General features: G+C 39.2%; 1 protein-coding gene across 19 annotated transcripts in view; it reads right to left on the bottom strand.

The window, feature by feature from the left end:
- Positions 1-17,204, bottom strand: part of ZDHHC21 (zDHHC palmitoyltransferase 21) — a 131,255-nt gene extending 114,051 nt beyond the window's left edge. Inside the window, exons 1-6 of one of the 19 annotated variants that reach the window (XM_055351093.2) lie at positions 16,882-17,085; positions 13,946-13,994; positions 11,853-11,913; positions 7,189-7,338; positions 3,650-3,778; positions 916-1,022 (exon numbers count right to left, since the gene is read on the bottom strand). The gene's annotated coding sequence lies outside the window, so the exon portion shown is untranslated. Of the gene's footprint in view, positions 1-915; positions 3,779-7,188; positions 7,339-11,852; positions 11,914-13,945; positions 13,995-16,881 lie in introns of all 19 variants that reach the window. The other 18 variants (XM_063696372.1, XM_055351088.2, XM_031014702.3 and 15 more) reach the window with 18 other exon arrangements.
- Positions 17,205-19,098: the final 1,894 nt, after the last annotated feature.

Here is a 19,098-nt window from a genome sequence, read left to right as displayed (position 1 = left end):
TCTTCAAAGCTATAAAGATACTGAAACAAAGAAAAAGAGATTAAGGAACACTTGATTTTAAAGGAATACCCCCATTTCCTCATCCCTAGATCCTGCAAATATTGGGGCAGCAGAAAAAAAACAAAAAACAAAACAAAAAAAGAACTCAAATGTAATACCAGTCAATAGTTTAAATCAGATATGTTCTAACTTGTGTATGAATTCTAAAATAGAAATAGTGCCCAGGCCACTAAACTAATAAAAGTTTCATTTATTTATCTTTTAATTTAAAAATCGAAAGACAGATTGGTATCATTAAAATGAGGAAAGTCAGACAGGATAAAGCATGCTATTTAATTTGCTAAGAATCATTTTAATAAAGGAATCTCAAATACAAATGGTAAGCTATCTACACAGTTAAAAAGAGAAACATTCAAGACAATGTAAATTTTTTAGTCTTGCCAACTATCAAGTGCTAAAAGAAATGACAAGTGCTCTCTTAACATGTTCAATATTATTAATTTTATGTACCTTTCTTTCTTTAATTTTTCAGTTCTATACAAGACTAAAAACAGAACATGAATTTCACTAAGTATATATGAGAGTAACTTAAATTTATTAACATTAGAAGCAGAAAAGTACATGAGCCAGCAAAACGACTGGCAAAATTATCAAATATTAATTTTTGAACTCTATTTTTATTCTCCTCTACTGGAGAACAAATTTTTCTTCATCACTGGAAGAGATCTCTCACAGCAACAAAAAATTACATAGTGAAAAGTATAGTTTAAAATATGTCCATTTTTCCTGGATGTAAACATACATAGATGACACTCTCTAAAAAAGCAAGCATCCCTAAGGAAAAGTGAGCACAGGATAGAAAAATAAAAATAAAACAACAAACAAATAAGATGTTGAATATATTTTTTTAAATACCTGATTGGTAAAACTTAGCTCCACATAATCCTCTCAATTGGGTCGTAGAACACAAAACAGTGATCTTCCAAGTGCTCCAAATCAGATGACAAACCACAAATGCATAACTGGAAGAGGTGCAAGATCTCTCCACTCAATTAATATCTACCAGGCGTGGCTTATGGCTGAAGAGAAACTATTACACATCCTGAGCAACAACCAAACTGAACACAATGCTGTTACTCGGTCTTAAGGACAGCATTCATAAAATACTTTCATTAGCTGGAGATTCTGACATACTAATTTGTATATTAAATGGTGAGCTCATAACTCAAAACTCTGATTAAGTAACTAGTGGATATACTGGTACTTCAACATTTTTTAAGATTGCTATCTGGTAACTATAGTTGACTACAGTGACTAAATGATGTAAATTACTACAGCACAAACTTTAAAAACAATTATAATTTAACTCTAATAAACCAGACTGAGTAAATATTTATAATGTTCAACTTACTCCAAAAGAATACCACTATTTTTTGCCTTTTCAGGCAACTGTATTTCACCATATATTCTCCTCAAGAAGAATATTCAAGTCACCATGAAAATGACAGAAAACTATAACATCAAGATGCAGATTTTAGAAAAGCATAAAGATTAGCCAAAATAATTACCAAGAAATCTATCCGAACACATATGTCTATGCTTACAGTTTTATGTGATTCTTCACCTCAGCCTAAGTGGTCCTGTTACCACTGTTTGACGATATTCCATCCATGCCTCCTGTCTGAAATGTGCCTACCATTCTGCTTACTCATCTAAATTCAACTCAGACTTCAAGGCCAATTTGAATCTCACTCTCCATTTGAAATTTTTCCTGGCACTTCAGTTCACAATGATTTATCTTTTTCTTCTAAATTTCATTAAAAGGAAAACTATTAGAATAGCAAGTGGTTTTATATTCTTGGAATAAGGAAGGCCTTCACAATGAAGACCCATCAACCATGTCTGACCACATAAAAATTAACACATCTGAAGCCCAAAACACATGAAAAGCAAAGTTAAAAGACAAAGCATTCCTGGAAAAAATACTGCAACACATGACCGACAAGAGGCATACAACATAAATATATAAAGAAGCAATTCACAAAGGGAAAAAAATCCAATGGCTAATCATTACTGATTAGGAATTAACAAGGTACATTTTTCATCTATTGTATTGAAAAACTTTTAGAAAGATGATATCCAATGTTAAGAGGGCACAGAAAAAAAAGGACACTCTCATACATTACTGTGGGCATGTAAGCTGATACAATCATCCTGGGAGGGCAATTTGGCAGTATGTATCAAAATGTAAAACTCTTTTACCCAGCAGTTTTATCTTTAGTATTACCTAAAAAGTACTCCTGAAACTGTATATATACAGACAAGGATGTACAAGGATACAGCACTTTCTGTAATCATAAAAATATGGCACAATCTAAATGTCCATGTAGAGAAAAGGGAATGATCAAATAAATTCTAATACACCCATAGTGTAGACTATTTCCAAGCTATTGCAATTTTTTTTTAAGGCAGAAAAGAAGGCAGATTTAGATCTGCATATAACTACCCACAACATACTGCTGAGTGAATAAAGCAAGTGATATAGGCAAAATCCATTAGGAGTGGAGAGGGAACAGACCGTAACTGGTTTTTCTGGAAAGAGACAGGGATAGAGACAGGCCAGGAAGAGGCATGAGGGAACTCTCTGTGGTGCTAACAAGCATGTTTCTGTTGATAATGGAGTCTGAGTTACAAAGATGAATTTATCAAAACTCAGCATATGTACACTTAAGATTGTTGCATGTCATGGTACGTAAATTTACCTTTAAGAAACTATAAACCAATACTGAGATCTAGTTAGCAATATGTATACTGAATTATGTAGAGAGGAAGCATACTGACATCTGCAATTTACTTTGAAATGAATCCCCCATATTAATAACATAGTGGACAGAAAGACAGATGAGTATGTGCTGAAATTTGTTAAAATGTTAGGTAAGAATCTAAGTCATAGGTATTCAGATGTTAAACAAAATTCTTCCAATGCTTCTGTTTGAAATTTTTCAAAATTAAGTGTTGGGGAAGCAACTTATAGAATAGTTTATATAACATTTTTGTTAGAAAAAATATGCAGGTATGTGCATAAGTAATTTCTGCACAAGTACAGGAAGAAAAGACTGCAAGAAAACAGACCAGCCAAACTGTTCTCAATGGGCTGAGAGAGAAAGGAGTAGTGAAAAGGAAGGCTTTCAAATATTTATGTTTTCTTCTAAGTTTATCAACAACCATGTACTTCTAAATTCTTTTCAATTAACTTAAAAATAAAGATAACCTAAGAGACACTAAACTTACAAACTAACTGTTTAATTTAGGCCTCTTTGTCACTATATATTATCCTTATAGTAAATGCTTTTAAAATTAGTATTTTTAAAAATGAAGTACAGAAGGATTCGCTGTAAAGCCATATAAGACTTACGATTCAGAAAGATGTTTCTGAAACTCATATTATTTACAGATTATTTTTCTCTATAGAAAAAGTCTTATTTAAGAAAACAGGTTTGGTTAAAATTTAGTATAAAAACTTTTAAATAAACATAAAGTAACTACATTTGCTAACTGACAATTAAGTGCATCTAAGCATAAGACTCCAAGGATACTATGGCCCATAACTCCAAAATATATCACCATGTAAAATCAAAAGCAAACTTACCACTTGCAAATTCACTGAGATGTGCTGTAATTTTTCTGGCATCTGCATTTAGAGATTTTCTTTTGATTCATTTTTTTAATTATATCCCACCAAATGGATCTCTCTTCAATAACAGTTCTCCATGAGAACCTATTAATGGTTTAACAAACAATGATTTCTCACAAAGAAAAAAACGATAAGCAACTAAATATTCTAACTGTGGAAATGCCAATTACAAACGTCTTAAATTTAGAAATAACAAAAAAAAAATTCAACTCCATTTGATTCTGTGCTTTCATATCCCACCCATCCCCTCAGAATTTGCATTTGATTACAATTATATCTGAGAGTCTCTCTTTTAAAATCACCCACTTCCCATAAAATCAAATAAGCATTATACTTCCAATAAAATCAAATAAGCATTATATGTCCAGTATTTGGACTTCATCACACACTTCCTTGACCACAAATCACAAAATAACGATAGATTCTGGTAGAAGAATCTAATCACAGTTCATAAACAGCTTAAAATGGAAGTTTTAATTTAAAATGCTTTAAGAAAGTTAATCCTCCTGTAATGAAACCATTAAGAGAGTCAAACATAAGTCAGTTTCTACAATTCAAGCTTAAAAAAACATACTGTAAAGTACTGTATATAACATACACTGATTCACTATTTTATTAATTCAATCAACACTTAACTACTACACACTATACATACTATGCTTTAACACAGGGTATGGATGAAAAAGAGAGGCTCTATCTTCAATGGAGGCAGACTAGCAAACAGACAAGAGCAGTAAGACAAGACAAGACAGAGAGCAAGGGGACAAGACTGTTATCTCATATGGTAAGGATACTGGTTCATAGGTTGTGTTACAAAATGTATTTCTTATGGTAAATAGCCATCAGGAAAAGATTCCTGAAGACAACAAACCCTGTGAGGTAGCTAGATGAAGAAGGGAGACTCTTCAGACCAAGACAACAGAATAAGCAAAGGCATAAAAGCAGGCAGAGAAAATCTGAGTAAACTGAAATAACAAGAATCACTGCATATAGAATGGGGTAAGATGTTCATCCTTTTGACCACAACCAACTCTAATAAATTTTATAACATTACTAGTACGCACAGATATATATGAATAACTAAAAAAGTTTAAGGAAGCGATATTTACCCTTACTACATATGACACGCGCTGATATTGCTATTCTATTCTACTCTTTTTTATTTTTTCAGACTCAGTCTCACTATGTTGCCCAGGCTGGAGTGCAGTGGCTATTCCCAGGTGCGATCCTAGCACACTGGGCTCAAGCAATCCTCCTGCCTCAGCCTCCTGGGTCACTGGCACTACAGCTGGGTACCACTGCAACCTGTTTATTTTACTTTAATAAAAATGTATAATGCTGGTCATAGCCTACTAAACCAATTTCATGACCCACAGGTAGATCCTCAGATTGAAAATCACTGTTAAACCATGCAAGTGAGTTTGGATTTCACCTGGAACACAGTGGAAAACCACTGAGGGATTTTAGGCAGTAAAATGCCATGATCAAATTTGCATTTTAGGAAGAACAGACACAATCTGAGGGCTGAATTTTGGTGGACTGATAAAGCACTGACATTGACCACATGCAACTAGGTAGACTGACTGTTAACCCCATGAGAAATGATGAGGACACATGGAGTAAGCACCCCAAAAACGGTAACTTATAAGGGGAATGGTGTGTGTGTGGGTGTGTGTGTGTGTGTGTAAGTGGGTGGGGTAGTGACACTTAAGACAGGAGGCATACTAAAAATGGGCAGACTGAAGCCCATTAGACTAACAGCAGATCTCTTGGCAGAAACTCTACCAGCCAGAAGAGAACGGGGGCCAATATTCAACATTCCTAAAGAAAAGGATTTTCAAACCAGAATTTCATATCCAGCCAAACTAAGCTTCATAAGTGAAGGAGAAATAAAATCCTTTACAGACAAGCAAATGCTGAGAGATTTGGTCACCACCAGGCCTGCCCTAAAAGAGCTCCTGAAGGAAGCATTAAACATGGAAAGGAACAACCGGTACCAGCCACTGCAAAAACATGCCAGACTGTAAAGACCACAGATGCTAGGAAGAAACTGCATCAACTAACAAGCAAAATAACCAGCTAACATCATAATGACAGGATCAAATTCACACATAACAATATTAACCTTAAATGTAAATGGGCTAAATGCCCCAATTAAAAGACACAGACTGGCAAATTGGATGAAGAGTCAAGACCCATCAGTGTGCTGTATTCAGGAGACCCATCTCACGTGCAGAGACACACATAGGCTCAAAATAAAGGGATGGAGGAAGATCTACCAAGCAAACGGAAAACAAAAAAAGGCAGGGGTTGCAATCCTAGTAACTGATGAAACAGACTTTAAACCAAAAACACCAAAACAGACTAAGAAGGCCATTACATAATGGTAAAGGGATCAACTCAACAAGAAGAGCTAACTATCCTAAATATAAATGCACCCAATACAGGAGCACCCAGATTCATAAAGCAAGTCCTTAGAGACCTACAAAGAGACTTAAGACTCCCACACAATAATAATGGGAGACTTCAGCACTCTACTGTCAACATTAGATCAACAAGACAGAAAGTTAACAAGGATATCCAGGAATTAACTCAGCTCTGCACCAAGAGGACCTAATAGACATCTACAGAACTCTCCACCCCAAATCAACAGAATATACACTCTTCTCAGCACCGCATCGCATTTACTCCAAAACTGACCACATAGTTAGAAGTAAAGCACTTCTCAGCAAATGTAAAAGAAGAGAAATTACAACAAACTATCTCTCAGACCACAGTGCAATCAAATTAGAACTCAGGATTAAGAAACTCACTCAAAACCGAACAACTACATGGAAACTGAACAACCTGCTCCTGAATGATTACTAGGTACATAACGAAATGAAGGCAGAAATAAAGATGTTCTTTGAAACCAATGAGAACAAAGACACAACATACCAGAATCTCTGGGACACATTCAAAGCAGTGTGTAGAGCGAAATTTATAGCACTAAATGCCCACAAGAGAAAGCAGGGAAGATCTAAAATTGACACTCTAACATCACAATTAAAAGAACTAGAGAAGCAAGAGCAAACACATTCAAAAGCCAGCAGAAGGCAAGAAATAACTAAGATCAAAGCAGAACCGAAGGAGATAGAGACACAAAAAACCCTTCAAAAAAATCAATGAATCCAGGAGCTGGTTTTTTTCTTTTTTTTTTTTGAAAAGATCAACAAAATTGATAGACCGCTAGCAAGACTAATAAAGAAGAAAAGAGAAGAATCAAATAGATGCAGTAAAAAATGATAAAGAGGATATCACCACCAATCCCACAGAAATACAAACTACCATCACAGAATACTATAAACACCTCTACGCAAATAAACTAGAAAATCTAGAAGAAATGGATAAATTCCTGGACACATACACCCTCCCAAGACTAAACCAGGAAGAAGCTGAATCTCTGAATAGACCAATATCAGGCTCTGAAATTGAGGCAATAATTAATAGCTTACCAACCAAAAAAAAGTCCAGGACCAGATGGATTCACAGCCGAATTCTACCAGAGGTACAAGGAGGAGCTGGTACCATTCCTTCTGAAGCTATTCCAATCAACAGAAAAAGAGGGAATCCTCTTTAACTCCTTTTATGAGTCCAGCATCATCCTGATACCAAAGCCGGGCAGAGACACAACAAAAAAAGAGAATTTTAGACCAATATCCCTGATGTACATCGAAGCAAACATCCTCAGTAAAATACTGGCAAACTGAATCCAGCAGCACATCAAAAAGCTTACCCACCATGATCAAGTGGGCTTTATCCCTGGGATGCAAGGCTGGTCCAACATACGAAAATCAATAAACGTAATCCAGCATATAAACAGAACCAAAGACAAAAACCACATGGTTATCTCAATAGATGCAGAAAAGGCCTTTGACAAAATTCAACAGCTCTTCATGCTATAAACTCTCAATAAATTAGGTATTGAAGGGATGTATCTCAAAATAATCAGAGCTATTTATGACAAACCCACAGCCAATATCATACTGAATGGGCAAAAACTGGAAGCATTCCCTTTGAAAACTGGCACAAGACAGGGATGCCCTCTCTCACCACTCCTATTCAACATAGTGTTGGAAGTTCTGGCCAGGACAATCAGGCAGGATAAAGAAATAAAAGGTATTTAATTAGGAAAAGAGGAAGTCAAATTGTCCCTGTTTGCAGATGACATGATTGTATATTTAGAAAACCCCATTGTCTCAGCCCAAAATCTCCTTAAGCTGATAAGCAACTTCAGCAAAGTCTCAGGATACAAAATCAATGTGCAAAAATCACAAGCATTCTTATATACCAATAACAGACAAACAGCCAAATCACGAGTGAACTCCCATTCACAATTGCTTCAAAGAGAATACCTAGGAATCCAACTTACAAGGGATGTGAAGGACCTCTTCAAGGAGAACTACAAACCACTGCTCAACAAAATAAAAGAGGAAACAAACAAATGGAAGAACATTCCATGCTCATGGGTAGGAAGAATCAATATCATGAAAATGGCCATACCGCCCAAGGTAATTTAAAGACTCAATGCCATCCCCATCAAGCTACCAATGACTTTCTTCACAGAATTGGAAAAAACTACTTTAAAGCTCATATGGAACCAAAAAAGAACCCGCATTGCCAAGTCAATCCTAAGCAAAAAAAACAAAGCTGGAGGCATCATGCTACCTGACTTCAAACTATACTACAAGGCTACAGTAACCAAAACACCATGGTACTGGTACCAAAACAGAGATACAGACCAATGGAACAGAATAGAGCCCTCAGAAATAATATCACACATCTACAACCATCTGATCTTTGACAAACCTGACAAAAACAAGCAATGGGGAAAGGATTCCCTATTTAATAAATGGTGTTGGGAAAACTGGATAGCCATATGTAGAAAGCTGAAACTGGATCCCTTCCTTACACCTTACACAAAAACTAATTCAAGATGGATTAAAGACTTACATGTTAGACCTAAAACCATAAAAACCCTAGAAGAAAACCTAGGCAATACCACTCAGGACATAGGCATGGGCAAGGACTTCATGTCTAAAACACGAAAAGCAATGGCAACAAAAGACAAAATTGACAAATGGGATCTAATTAAACTAAAGAGCTTCTGCACAGCAAAAGAAACTACCATCAGAATGAACAGGCAACCTACAGAATGGGAGAAAATTTTTGCAATCTAGTCATCTGACAAAGGGCTAATATCCAGAATCTACAAAGAACTCAAACAAATTTACAAGAAAAAAACAAACAACCCATCAAAAAGTGGACAAAGGATATGAACAGACACTTCTCAAAAGAAGACATTTATGCAGCCAAAAGACACATGAAAAAATGCTCATCATCACTGGTCATCAGAGAAATGCAAATCAAAACCACAATGAGATACCATCTCACACCAGTTAGAATGGTGATCACTAAAAAGTCAGGAAACAACAGGTGCTGGAGAGGATATGAAGAAACAGGAACACTTTTACACTGCTGGTGGGACTGTAAACTAGTTCAACCATTGTGGAAGACAGTGTGGCGATTCCTCAAGGATCTAGAACTAGAAATACCATTTGACCCAGCCATCCCATTACTGGGTATATACCCAAAGGATTACAAATCGTGCTGCTATAAAGACACATGCACACGTATGTGTATTGCGGCACTATTCACAATAGCAAAGACTTGGAACCAACCCAAATGTTCATCAGTGATAGACTGGATTAAGAAAATGTGGCACATTATACACCATGGAATACTATGCAGCCATAAAAAAGGATGAGTTCACGTCCTTTGTAGGGACATGGATGAAGCCTGAAACCATCATTCTCTGCAAACTATTACAAGGACAGAAAACCAAACACCATATGTTCTCACTCATAGGTGGGAATTGAACAGTGAGAACATTTGGACACAGGAAGGGGAACATCACACACTGGGGCCTGTCGTGAGGTGGGGGAGAGGGGAGGAATAGCATTACGAGAACTACCTAATGTAAATGACGAGTCAATGGGTGCAGCAAATCAACATGGCACATGTATACCTATGTAACAAACCTGCACGTTGTGCACATGTACCCTAGAACTTAAAGTATAATTTAAAAAAAAGAAAATAAATAAAAAAAGAAAGAAGAAATTAAAAAAAAGAGAAGGGGCAGATCTGGCAGAATTTAAATAAATAAAACTGATAGGACTTAGTGATCAATTGGGAGCAAAGGGCAGACTAGGATGGCTCCCAAGTTTCACACTTAGGGTCTAGGTGAAGGGTGGAACCATTCTCCAAGACAGGGAACAAAGGCCAAGTTACAAGTGTGTTAAGTGTGCTGGTTACCCAGCAACAGCAGACTATTAAATACTGAGAATGTAAAAAATACATCAAAATTATTACATTTCTTTTCCCTTTATACATTTGTGGGGGGCACGGAACCTGTATTTCCTCCCAGTGTCAACTTTTCTATGGTCCATAGTTATTAGATTGTCAAATGAACTTTGTTTCTACTCTTAACTTTTTAAGCTAATTTAAAGTGGGCTCCTCGGTTGCACCTTTCCTTTTTAGAGACTAAACACAGAATTACAAAGTTAAAGTCTGGGTATAGCGGCTCATGCCTGTAATCCCAGCACTTTGGGAGGCCGAGGTGGGAGGATCACTTGAGGTCAGGAGTTCAAGACGAGCCTGGCAAACATGGGAAAACCCTGTCTCCACTAAAAATACAAAAATAAGCTGGGTGTGGTGGTGTGTGCCTGTAATCACAACTACTTAAGAGGTTAAGGCACGAGAATCATTTCAACCCAAGAGGCAGAGGTTGCAGTGAGCAGAGATTGCACTACAGCACTCCAGCCTGGGCGACAGGGCGAGACTTCATCTCAAAAAAACAAAAAAACAATGTTAAAGAGCTGCTACCCCAATGGCAAATAAATGAATTATTTCAGAAAAAAATTCAAACAGAATTAAATGTGGTACAACCAAACATTTTTGAAAGATGGCCAAAAACAATAATGCTGCTAAGTCTATGACTTGAGAGTGGCTTCCTAATGTTTCAGCAAAATAGTAGTTTCTGTCAGTAACATTAGTAGGTTATAGCACAGGCCAATCACCCATGAGTCAAATCCCAGTCACTTGCTGGCTTAAAATCAAGAAAAATCCTACTTTACATTTATAGTTATCAGAGCTACACTGCAGACACAGCCTCTGAAATGAGATTCGTATTTCAGTACTAGATAAACACCACTACCACTGAGAAATGAAATCTCATCTATGTGGTAATAAAAGTAATGCTGGGCCGGGCATGGTGGCTCATGCCTGTAATCCCAGCACTTTGGGAGGCCAAGGTGGGCATATCATCTGAGGTCAGGAGTTTGAGGCTGGCCTGGCCAACATGTTAAAACCCCGTCTCTACCAAAAATACAACAATTAGCCAGGCATGGTGGCGCCCGCCTGTAATCCCAGCTACTCGGGAGGCTGAGGCACGAGAATCGCTTGAAGCTTGAACCCAGGAGGCAGAAGCCGCAGTGAGCAGAGATCATCGTGCCACTGCATTCCAGTCTGGGTGCCAGAGTAAGGCCCTGTCTCAAAACAAAACAAAACAAAAGTAACGTTGGGCCTAAACATTCAAAAAATTGGAACAACAAAACAATTTCAAAGTTTCAAAACTATAAAGTCATTAAATATTTTTAATATTGCTACGCCTGAAAGAATACAATCTAACAATTTACAAGCTAAGTTTTCAAACACACCAAATTTTTTTTCCACAGTGCCAAGAGAAAATGCTTATTAGATGAATATATGAAATTCTAAACTTATTAATTACAGCCAAATGAATTTAGAAAGCAGAGTTACAGCTGTAAACATATTTATAAAACTTTTTGACTTCTGATATCATTCTACTCTGAAAACTAGTCAAGTGTGGCAGTTAAATAATTCTCCATAAAAATCAAGCTCTCATTGCCAATTAGGAATTCAATTTTTTAAATATCACATAGATATTCAGTTGATTATCAACAGATTAAAAAATTAATCTTCTACAGATGTTAAAAGAGAAATTATGACATAGTTTCTTATTCACTTTCCAAGCTTTAGTTTCTTTTCAAGCTTCAGTTTGACCATCTGTAAAACGGAGATAAAAATGTCAACTTACACAGTTGCTGTCACGCTTAAATGAGAAATTGACTGGCAAAGCAGCGCCTCCAAAACGATAACTTTACAGGGGAGCGAAGGAGAGAGCAGAGGAAGGGAAAGTGAAAGATAAGTTTTACTTCTAGTTTTACAAACTCCAGAATGAAACAGCGTTTCTAGGTCCCCATCATTAACAGTAATGAAACAGTTTAACAATACCCCAGGGCCTGCTCTTGCCTGTGATCATACCATGATGGGAGGTGAGTGGGGGTAGGATTGCTTGAGCTAAGGAGATCCACAGCAGCCTGGGCAACATAGCCAGACCTAGCCTCTAGTTAAAAAACAAACAAATGGGGGCCAGGCACAGTGGCTCATGCCTGTAATCCCAGCACTTTGGGAGGCGAAGGCGGGTGGATCACCTGAGGTCAGGAGTTCGAGACCAAACTGGCCAACATCGTGAAACCCCATCTCTACTAAAAATACAAAAATTAGCAAGGCATGATGGTGGGCACCTGTAATCCAAGCTACTCGGGAGGCTGAGACAGGAGAATTGCTTGAACCCGGGAGGCGGAGGTTGCAGTGAGCCGAGATCACCCCACTGCACTCCAGCCTGGGTGACAGAGCAAGACTCTGTCTCAAAAACAACAACAAAAAAAAATGAACAAACAGAAAACCAGCCGGGTGTGGTGGCACATGCCTGTAGTCCCAGCTTATTGGGAGGCTGAAGTGGGAGGATCGCTTAAGCCAGGGAGATGGAGACCAAGGCTGCAGTGAGCTGTGACTGCACTGCACTCCAGCCTGGTCAACAGAGTGAGATCCTGTCTCAAACAAAAAACAAAACAAACACAAGAACAACAAAAAATGCCCCGTTATCTACTTTTTTAAAGTCCGTGAACTAGTCAAAAAAACTTCAAATATTACAGCCCTTCAGCTAGTATCATACTAGCTGAAGTTGTATTTCTACACGTTGGCTAGGGGGCTCTTTAAGCAGAAAACCAAAAATAGAGATTTGATCTAAAATAGAATGAATGAACTGAAGCCCCTAAACTAAATCACATTCAAGTAAAAGCAGGACTGGTGAGCAAAGGAATAAAGTGTGAAAGAAAATCAGTACTTGATTTCAGAAGCTAATAAAGAATGTATAATGCACACAGGGATTCTGAATCAATTGCTGAGTTTTCCAGGAAGACTTTGTAAAAACGTGGGTGGACAAAGTGTCAAAGCATAAAATATTTGCACCATCAATGGTTTCAAGAATCCACTCTGTAGACTAAGTCTTTAAATTACATTCTGGGCAAAACTGAGCATAAGCTGTTGCTCTTCTCATAAATTTGTTTTTGTGTGCACCAGTCTCATGAGTGAAAAATAAATGTAAATGACTGTATTAGTAGTACTACACTGCAGTATTAATACTGTTAACACTATCCTAGTAGTATTACTACTAGTAGTATTAGTACTGCTAATACAGGCATTTACCTTTCTTTTTCCCTGCTTGCATTAACTTGCTTTAACTTTAGAGAAAGTAGATAACTGGGGCACTGTTTTTTGGGTATGTTTGTCTGAGACAGGGTCTCACTATGTTGTCCAGGCTGGAGTGCTGCAATCACAGCTCACTGCAGCCTCGGTCTCCATTCTCCCTGGCTCAAACTCACTTCATTAGAATCTTCTAACAAAAAGTAAAAATAGCTTGGGAGATGTGGGGTGATACGAATTAAAGACCACCAAATATTGTTTCAGTCAGTACAAAAGGTCTCTGTGGGAATTTTCATTAGGGAGACAGGAGTGGGAAAAGGGACTGAAAAGGCAAGATTAAATGTAGGATAGGGACAGGGATTAAAAAAGGTAACTTTTGTTCCAAAATCAGCACAAGGAAAAAACCTTCAGATACAGTAAAAGCCAGAAATGAAGAGGCCCAGGCTTTTCCTGGGTATGAATCAAGTATGTTCTTCCAAGAGGGAAGGGAAGCCTGCTACTTACCTTCTAGTACCCACCACACCAAGAGAGATTGGTGGGGGGTTGGGGGTAGAAGACTAAACTAGATTTCCTTCACACCAGGCTTTACCAAAGCAGGCATGATTTAAGAACACTAACACCATAAGAAAAATCTCTCCTCACCTGCTTGCTGAAGCTGAAAATCCTGCAGTAAGTGAAAAAGTTCTTCATTCTGTAATTACAGATAAAAAGCTTAAAATCAGAAGCCTGGCTGACCTCACACTTGAGCATTTTATGTTAGATTTAAAATAAAATTCACCAGTGAATGGTAAAATACCAATTTTACCCAACCTGCCCTTTTGTAGAAGGGGCAACACATCGGTTAAGAGAGTCTCTGAAATGGGGAAGAAGGTTAATCTACCCTGAGAGAAATAGCACAGAGGAAAAAGCAGCTTGAAAGGCAGAAGGCAAACTTCAAAAATGTCACAATTTTGCCTAGGTTAGGTCTAAAGAGCAAAACAAACACATAAAGTACCATCATACTAAGGTATTTTTGTTCAGGGACCTATCAATGAGCACAGTGATGATTCACATGTCTATGAAAATGTGCTTTTTAAACTAGTCTGACTTGACTTATCAAGAATTCTTAACAAATCACTTTTAACAATAAAAACTGTTTTACAATTTCACCTGTATTTTTACCTTTAATAAGAGTTATTTAAGCACTGATTATTCTACCAGATGCTAAATTGCCTATTACACTTAATGCATGTGAAAAGTTGAATCTGAGCCCTAATGTTTTACTAAAACAACATAAAAGGTTACATTCCTTAATATAAAAGTAAAACTGAATTAAGGGAACAAACTCTCGGCAATAAAAACAGCCTTTCCTCTGCCTTCCCTCTTTTGCCTGGTAGTATTGATACTGCCACTGTGTCACCTCCTATGCTAAAAAAGTTTTCACTGAGTCACATTCAATTACAGTTCCAGAAAAACAGCTCCATGGAGACATTACTCAACTTCTCAAGCAGTTTCTTTACTAAACCACTATATAATAAGACTAGCAGGAGGACAAACAATAAACTGCTCCTTTATTGACCTTCTCACTCCTCTCCTCTCAATCCAAAGAGGTTTTCGGGAAAATGGCTTATGGATGGCAGCAGTTTGCACTTGTTACTATTCACTATAACAGGTCCCTGGATTGTAACTGCAGAGACCATTTGAGTTACGGTCTTTTTCAAGCTATATGTGGGTCACATTTTATAAAACCATTATTTTATTCATGCATTTTTCCACAGGTTCTGAATCGGTCATTACGAATTAAAGAAATGAGGCAGTAGGCAAATAAGAAGTACACGTTATGATTTATTGATTCTTGTCTCAGAACTTCCTGTTAAGCTGATTATGTGTCTGCATTTTTAAATGCTTAGATTTCTCTTATTAAACAAAGTACCTCGTAGGCAAAAGTGACACGGTCCTCATCATTTTCTTTAAATGACGCTCTATTTCATTTATTCCAACTACAGCTTCTCAAGTATGTTAACAGAAATCTCAATAGTGTGAAAGGATGTAATAGAATTGTTTCCATCGAAAATGATGAATTCTGGAAAAGTACTACACCAAAACAATTATGGAATTATACATTTTAACTTATATTTTCATATTTTACTAATACTTCGTATATGTTTTTAATGTATCTTCAAACCACGTTAAAGGGTCTTATTTAAAAACATTTTCCAAGTAAGCATGGAAAAGCTAAAATAAGCCTTAAATAATTTAGTCTGACTCTCTGATGGTATAGAGAAAATAACATGGGTCATTGCCCTACCTGTAACCCCACAGCTGGATAGTGACAGAAATGGGACTAGAATCTAGTTTTTCTTTCCACGACACCAAATCTCATTTGGCTCTTTCTTTCCAATGGATTTCTCACCTCAATTCTTCAAATATCTTTTTGCTTTTAAGAGATGGCACAACTAAGGAAAAATAGAGCATCTCTCTGAATTTTACCTTTAAAATAAGTAAAATCTAAAGAGTTGGAAGAATTTAATATTACAGCAAAAGCCTTTTAATCCAGGAATGGCGCATACTAAGCAGTCATCAAATGGTGACTGTTATTAATATTATTCTTACCACAAGGAAAGCAGTGAACTTTTAAAAGTGCATATATTAGCATAGTAGGCTGAGGACCTATTTAACACATCTTTTTAAACTGCACTTAATTATCCTTAGTCGCCTTTGGACTGTAACTTTACAATATAATTTATGACCCGCCCACAATGACCTTGATTTTTTTTTCTCTTGTACTTTTAGAGACTGCTATATTGCAATATTTTAAAGTAATAATTGGTCATGTCCTCTCAGCCCTGGTGATACAGACATCCACCCTGACTCTCAAGGGATCTTAACATGCGACCCGCATATAGCTTGAAAAAGACCGTAACTTAAATGGACTCTGCAGTTACAATCCAGCGACCTGTTACAGTGAACAGTAACAAGTGCAAACTGCTGCCATCCATAAGCCATTTTCCCGAAAACCTCTTTGGATCAAGAGGAGAGGAGTGAGAAGGTCAATAAAGGAGCAAACTGTTTGTCCTCTCTGCAGCTTCACACCAGAAGTCTGGAATGAATGAAAAGCTCTGGAATAGCACAGAGAAACCCGGGATCCCAGTGCAGGTCTCCAGACGGGGGTGCGGAGAGAGAAACTGTAGTTTACAAGCGAGAAACTCAGGATACAGATTTAAAATAAATAAATAAATAAATAAATAGCCAACATCGTCTCGACTAGAGCAGGAACCCCCCACCCCCAGTTGAGGGAGGAGCACTTAGCAAGTGGCTGTAGCTCTAGCAGAAGACGCTCTGAAAAAGGCCAGGCCTGGGGCGGGGAGGCACCGAGAAACCCCGGGGTTCCAAACAGAGCAGGTGCAGGGGGCGTGCAGGGACAGGTGAGGGCGTCCCCGCGCGGAGGAGCGGCGGGCGGGCCCGGCAGAGCGGAGCGGGGGCCGGGGATGGGGGTGGGTGTGGGGGTGGGGGTGGGGGTGGGGGTGGGGGTGGGGGTGGGGGTGGGAGTGGGGGTGGGGGTGGGGGCGGCCGCTTCGCCCCCGCGCCTGCACACTCACCGTCGCCGCTGGCTCGCCTCTCGCTGCCGCCGCTCTCCCGACCGCCAGCAGCTCCTTCCCCTCCTCCTGCCGCGCCACCTCCGCCTCCTCCGGCGCCGCCGCCCAGGCCGGGCCGCTCTCCCCTTCCGCTTCCGGGAGGCTGAGGGCCTGGACCGGCCGAGTGGGTGTCCGCATGCCCGCGCGCCCGCGTGGGGAGGGACGACTGCCGCCGTCGCCGTCTCGCTTAGCTCCCGGGAGCCGCGATGGGAGCCGCTGAGGGCCGAAACTCCTGCAATCGCGCCGCGGCCCCAGAGCCGCGGACCCAGTCAGACCGCACTCTCCTGAGCGCTTGCACCTGGCGCGCCTGGGCGCCTCTGCTCCTCCCCAGCCCTACTTGAGCCGTCCTTCTCATTGTCCCCATATCCTCACTGCTCACCTCTCCCGAGAGACAGGATGGGGGCCTTAGCTTAAAAGATTGCAGTATCCTTTCTTCGGGGGATGTGGCCAGCAGGCCTCTCTCCCCGCAGGTGTTCTGGATGTCCCATGGTACCTTGCTTCAAAGCGCGGTCTGCTGCATCAGCATCCTCTGGGAACTCACAATCTTAGAAATGCACAATTTCAGGCCTGCTGAATCAGTACATGCACTTCAGCAAGATCACCAGGTGACTCCTGGGGTGCACCGTAAAGATGGAAAAGCATTGCACCGTAGTGCATGGTCTCGTCCACTTCAGACCCTCTATTGGGTTGCCTCAGACATCCCAGGATATTTCCTGTTCCTGTCCTCAACCTAAATCCACACCCAAACAATCTTTTCTTATATTTTGGGAGACCTCCAAAAGTTGCCTGCTTTCCCATCCCTGCAAAAGCCGACAACTTTTGGACTCAGCGATGCAAGTAATCCACCTCTCAGTCTAACTTGGTATCTTCACCAAACACCAGAGATCTACTAACTTTTCCACCTCACTCCGGCTGAACAGTATTTGGGGAAGGTTAAACCGTTTGCAGTAATGTGGAGCTAGATCTTTGTGCCCACGTGCCACAGGAGGAGATAGTGTGTTGGTGGAAGAAATATTGCCTGTTGGATAAAATCTGTACTCCTTATAAGATGTGCTTAAAAGTCCTCCACAGACACATCCCTACCTACCTCTCCAGCCTTAGCTCCAACTAATTTGGTTCATTTCCCCATTCTAGAATGCCCTGCTCTCTGATGATCTTAACCCTATCCAGATTTGAGAGTGGAAATCTTGCCAAACCAGAGTTCTCTCACCACTGTGCTTATATAGTACACATTGTTGCTTGTTTGGGGCCTCATATTACCTTGTATTGCTAAGGATTTTTAAACATGTTGTGTGCTGGTTTCTGAACTAATTACAAACACCTTGTGACCTTAAAAACTCTTGGTCAGTGGTTATGAAAGTGGGATACCTAGACCAGCAGCATCAGTATCACCTGGCAACTTGTGAGAAATCCATATTCTTTTGCCCCACCCCAGATCTACTGTAGTAGAAACTGTTTAGGTGTAGCCCAGCAATCCGTGATGTAACAAGCCTTTTAGGTGATCCTAATACACACTCAAGTTTTAGAATTACTGACCTAGATTGCTAGATATTCCCAAAAGAACCCAGTGGTAGGAATTGATTTACCCATAAACAGGTTTTATTACCTTTCAGGTTAACAAATATACTCCCCGATATATGCATAGCGAGGTTGAAAGACTAGTCACAATTGCTTTTGATAGAATTACCTTTATTTTTCATAAATCATTTGATGTAGTAGGATTTTTGTAACTTTCTCTGTTTGAAAAGAAGGAGATATTACATATAAACAATCACTTTGAAGGAAGAGGAAATGTGGAATCCTCCCACCGGAATCCAGCTACCTGACTGCATATTCAATGTGAATCCCTTCTACCCAAATCCAGCTACCTGATTGCATATTAAATGTGAATCCCCCCCCCACCCGAATCCAGCTACCTGATTGCATATTAAATGTGAATCCCCCCCACACCCGAATCCAGCTACCTGATTGCATATTAAATGTGAATCCCTCCCACCCGAATCCACCTACCTGATTGCATATTAAATGTGGAATCCCTCCTAACTGAATCCAGCTACCTGATTGCATATTAAATGTGGACTCCTCCCTACCCGAATCCAGCTACCAGAATTGCATATTAAATGTAAAATCCCCCCCCCCACCCAAATCCAGCTACCCAATTGCATATTAAAAGTAGAATCC

Source organism: Gorilla gorilla, chromosome 13, assembly GCF_029281585.2.
Source record: "Gorilla gorilla gorilla isolate KB3781 chromosome 13, NHGRI_mGorGor1-v2.1_pri, whole genome shotgun sequence".
NCBI lineage: Eukaryota > Metazoa > Chordata > Mammalia > Primates > Hominidae > Gorilla > Gorilla gorilla.
Note: the sequence above shows the minus strand (reverse complement) of the source record. Positions and strands in the feature narration are given on the sequence as shown.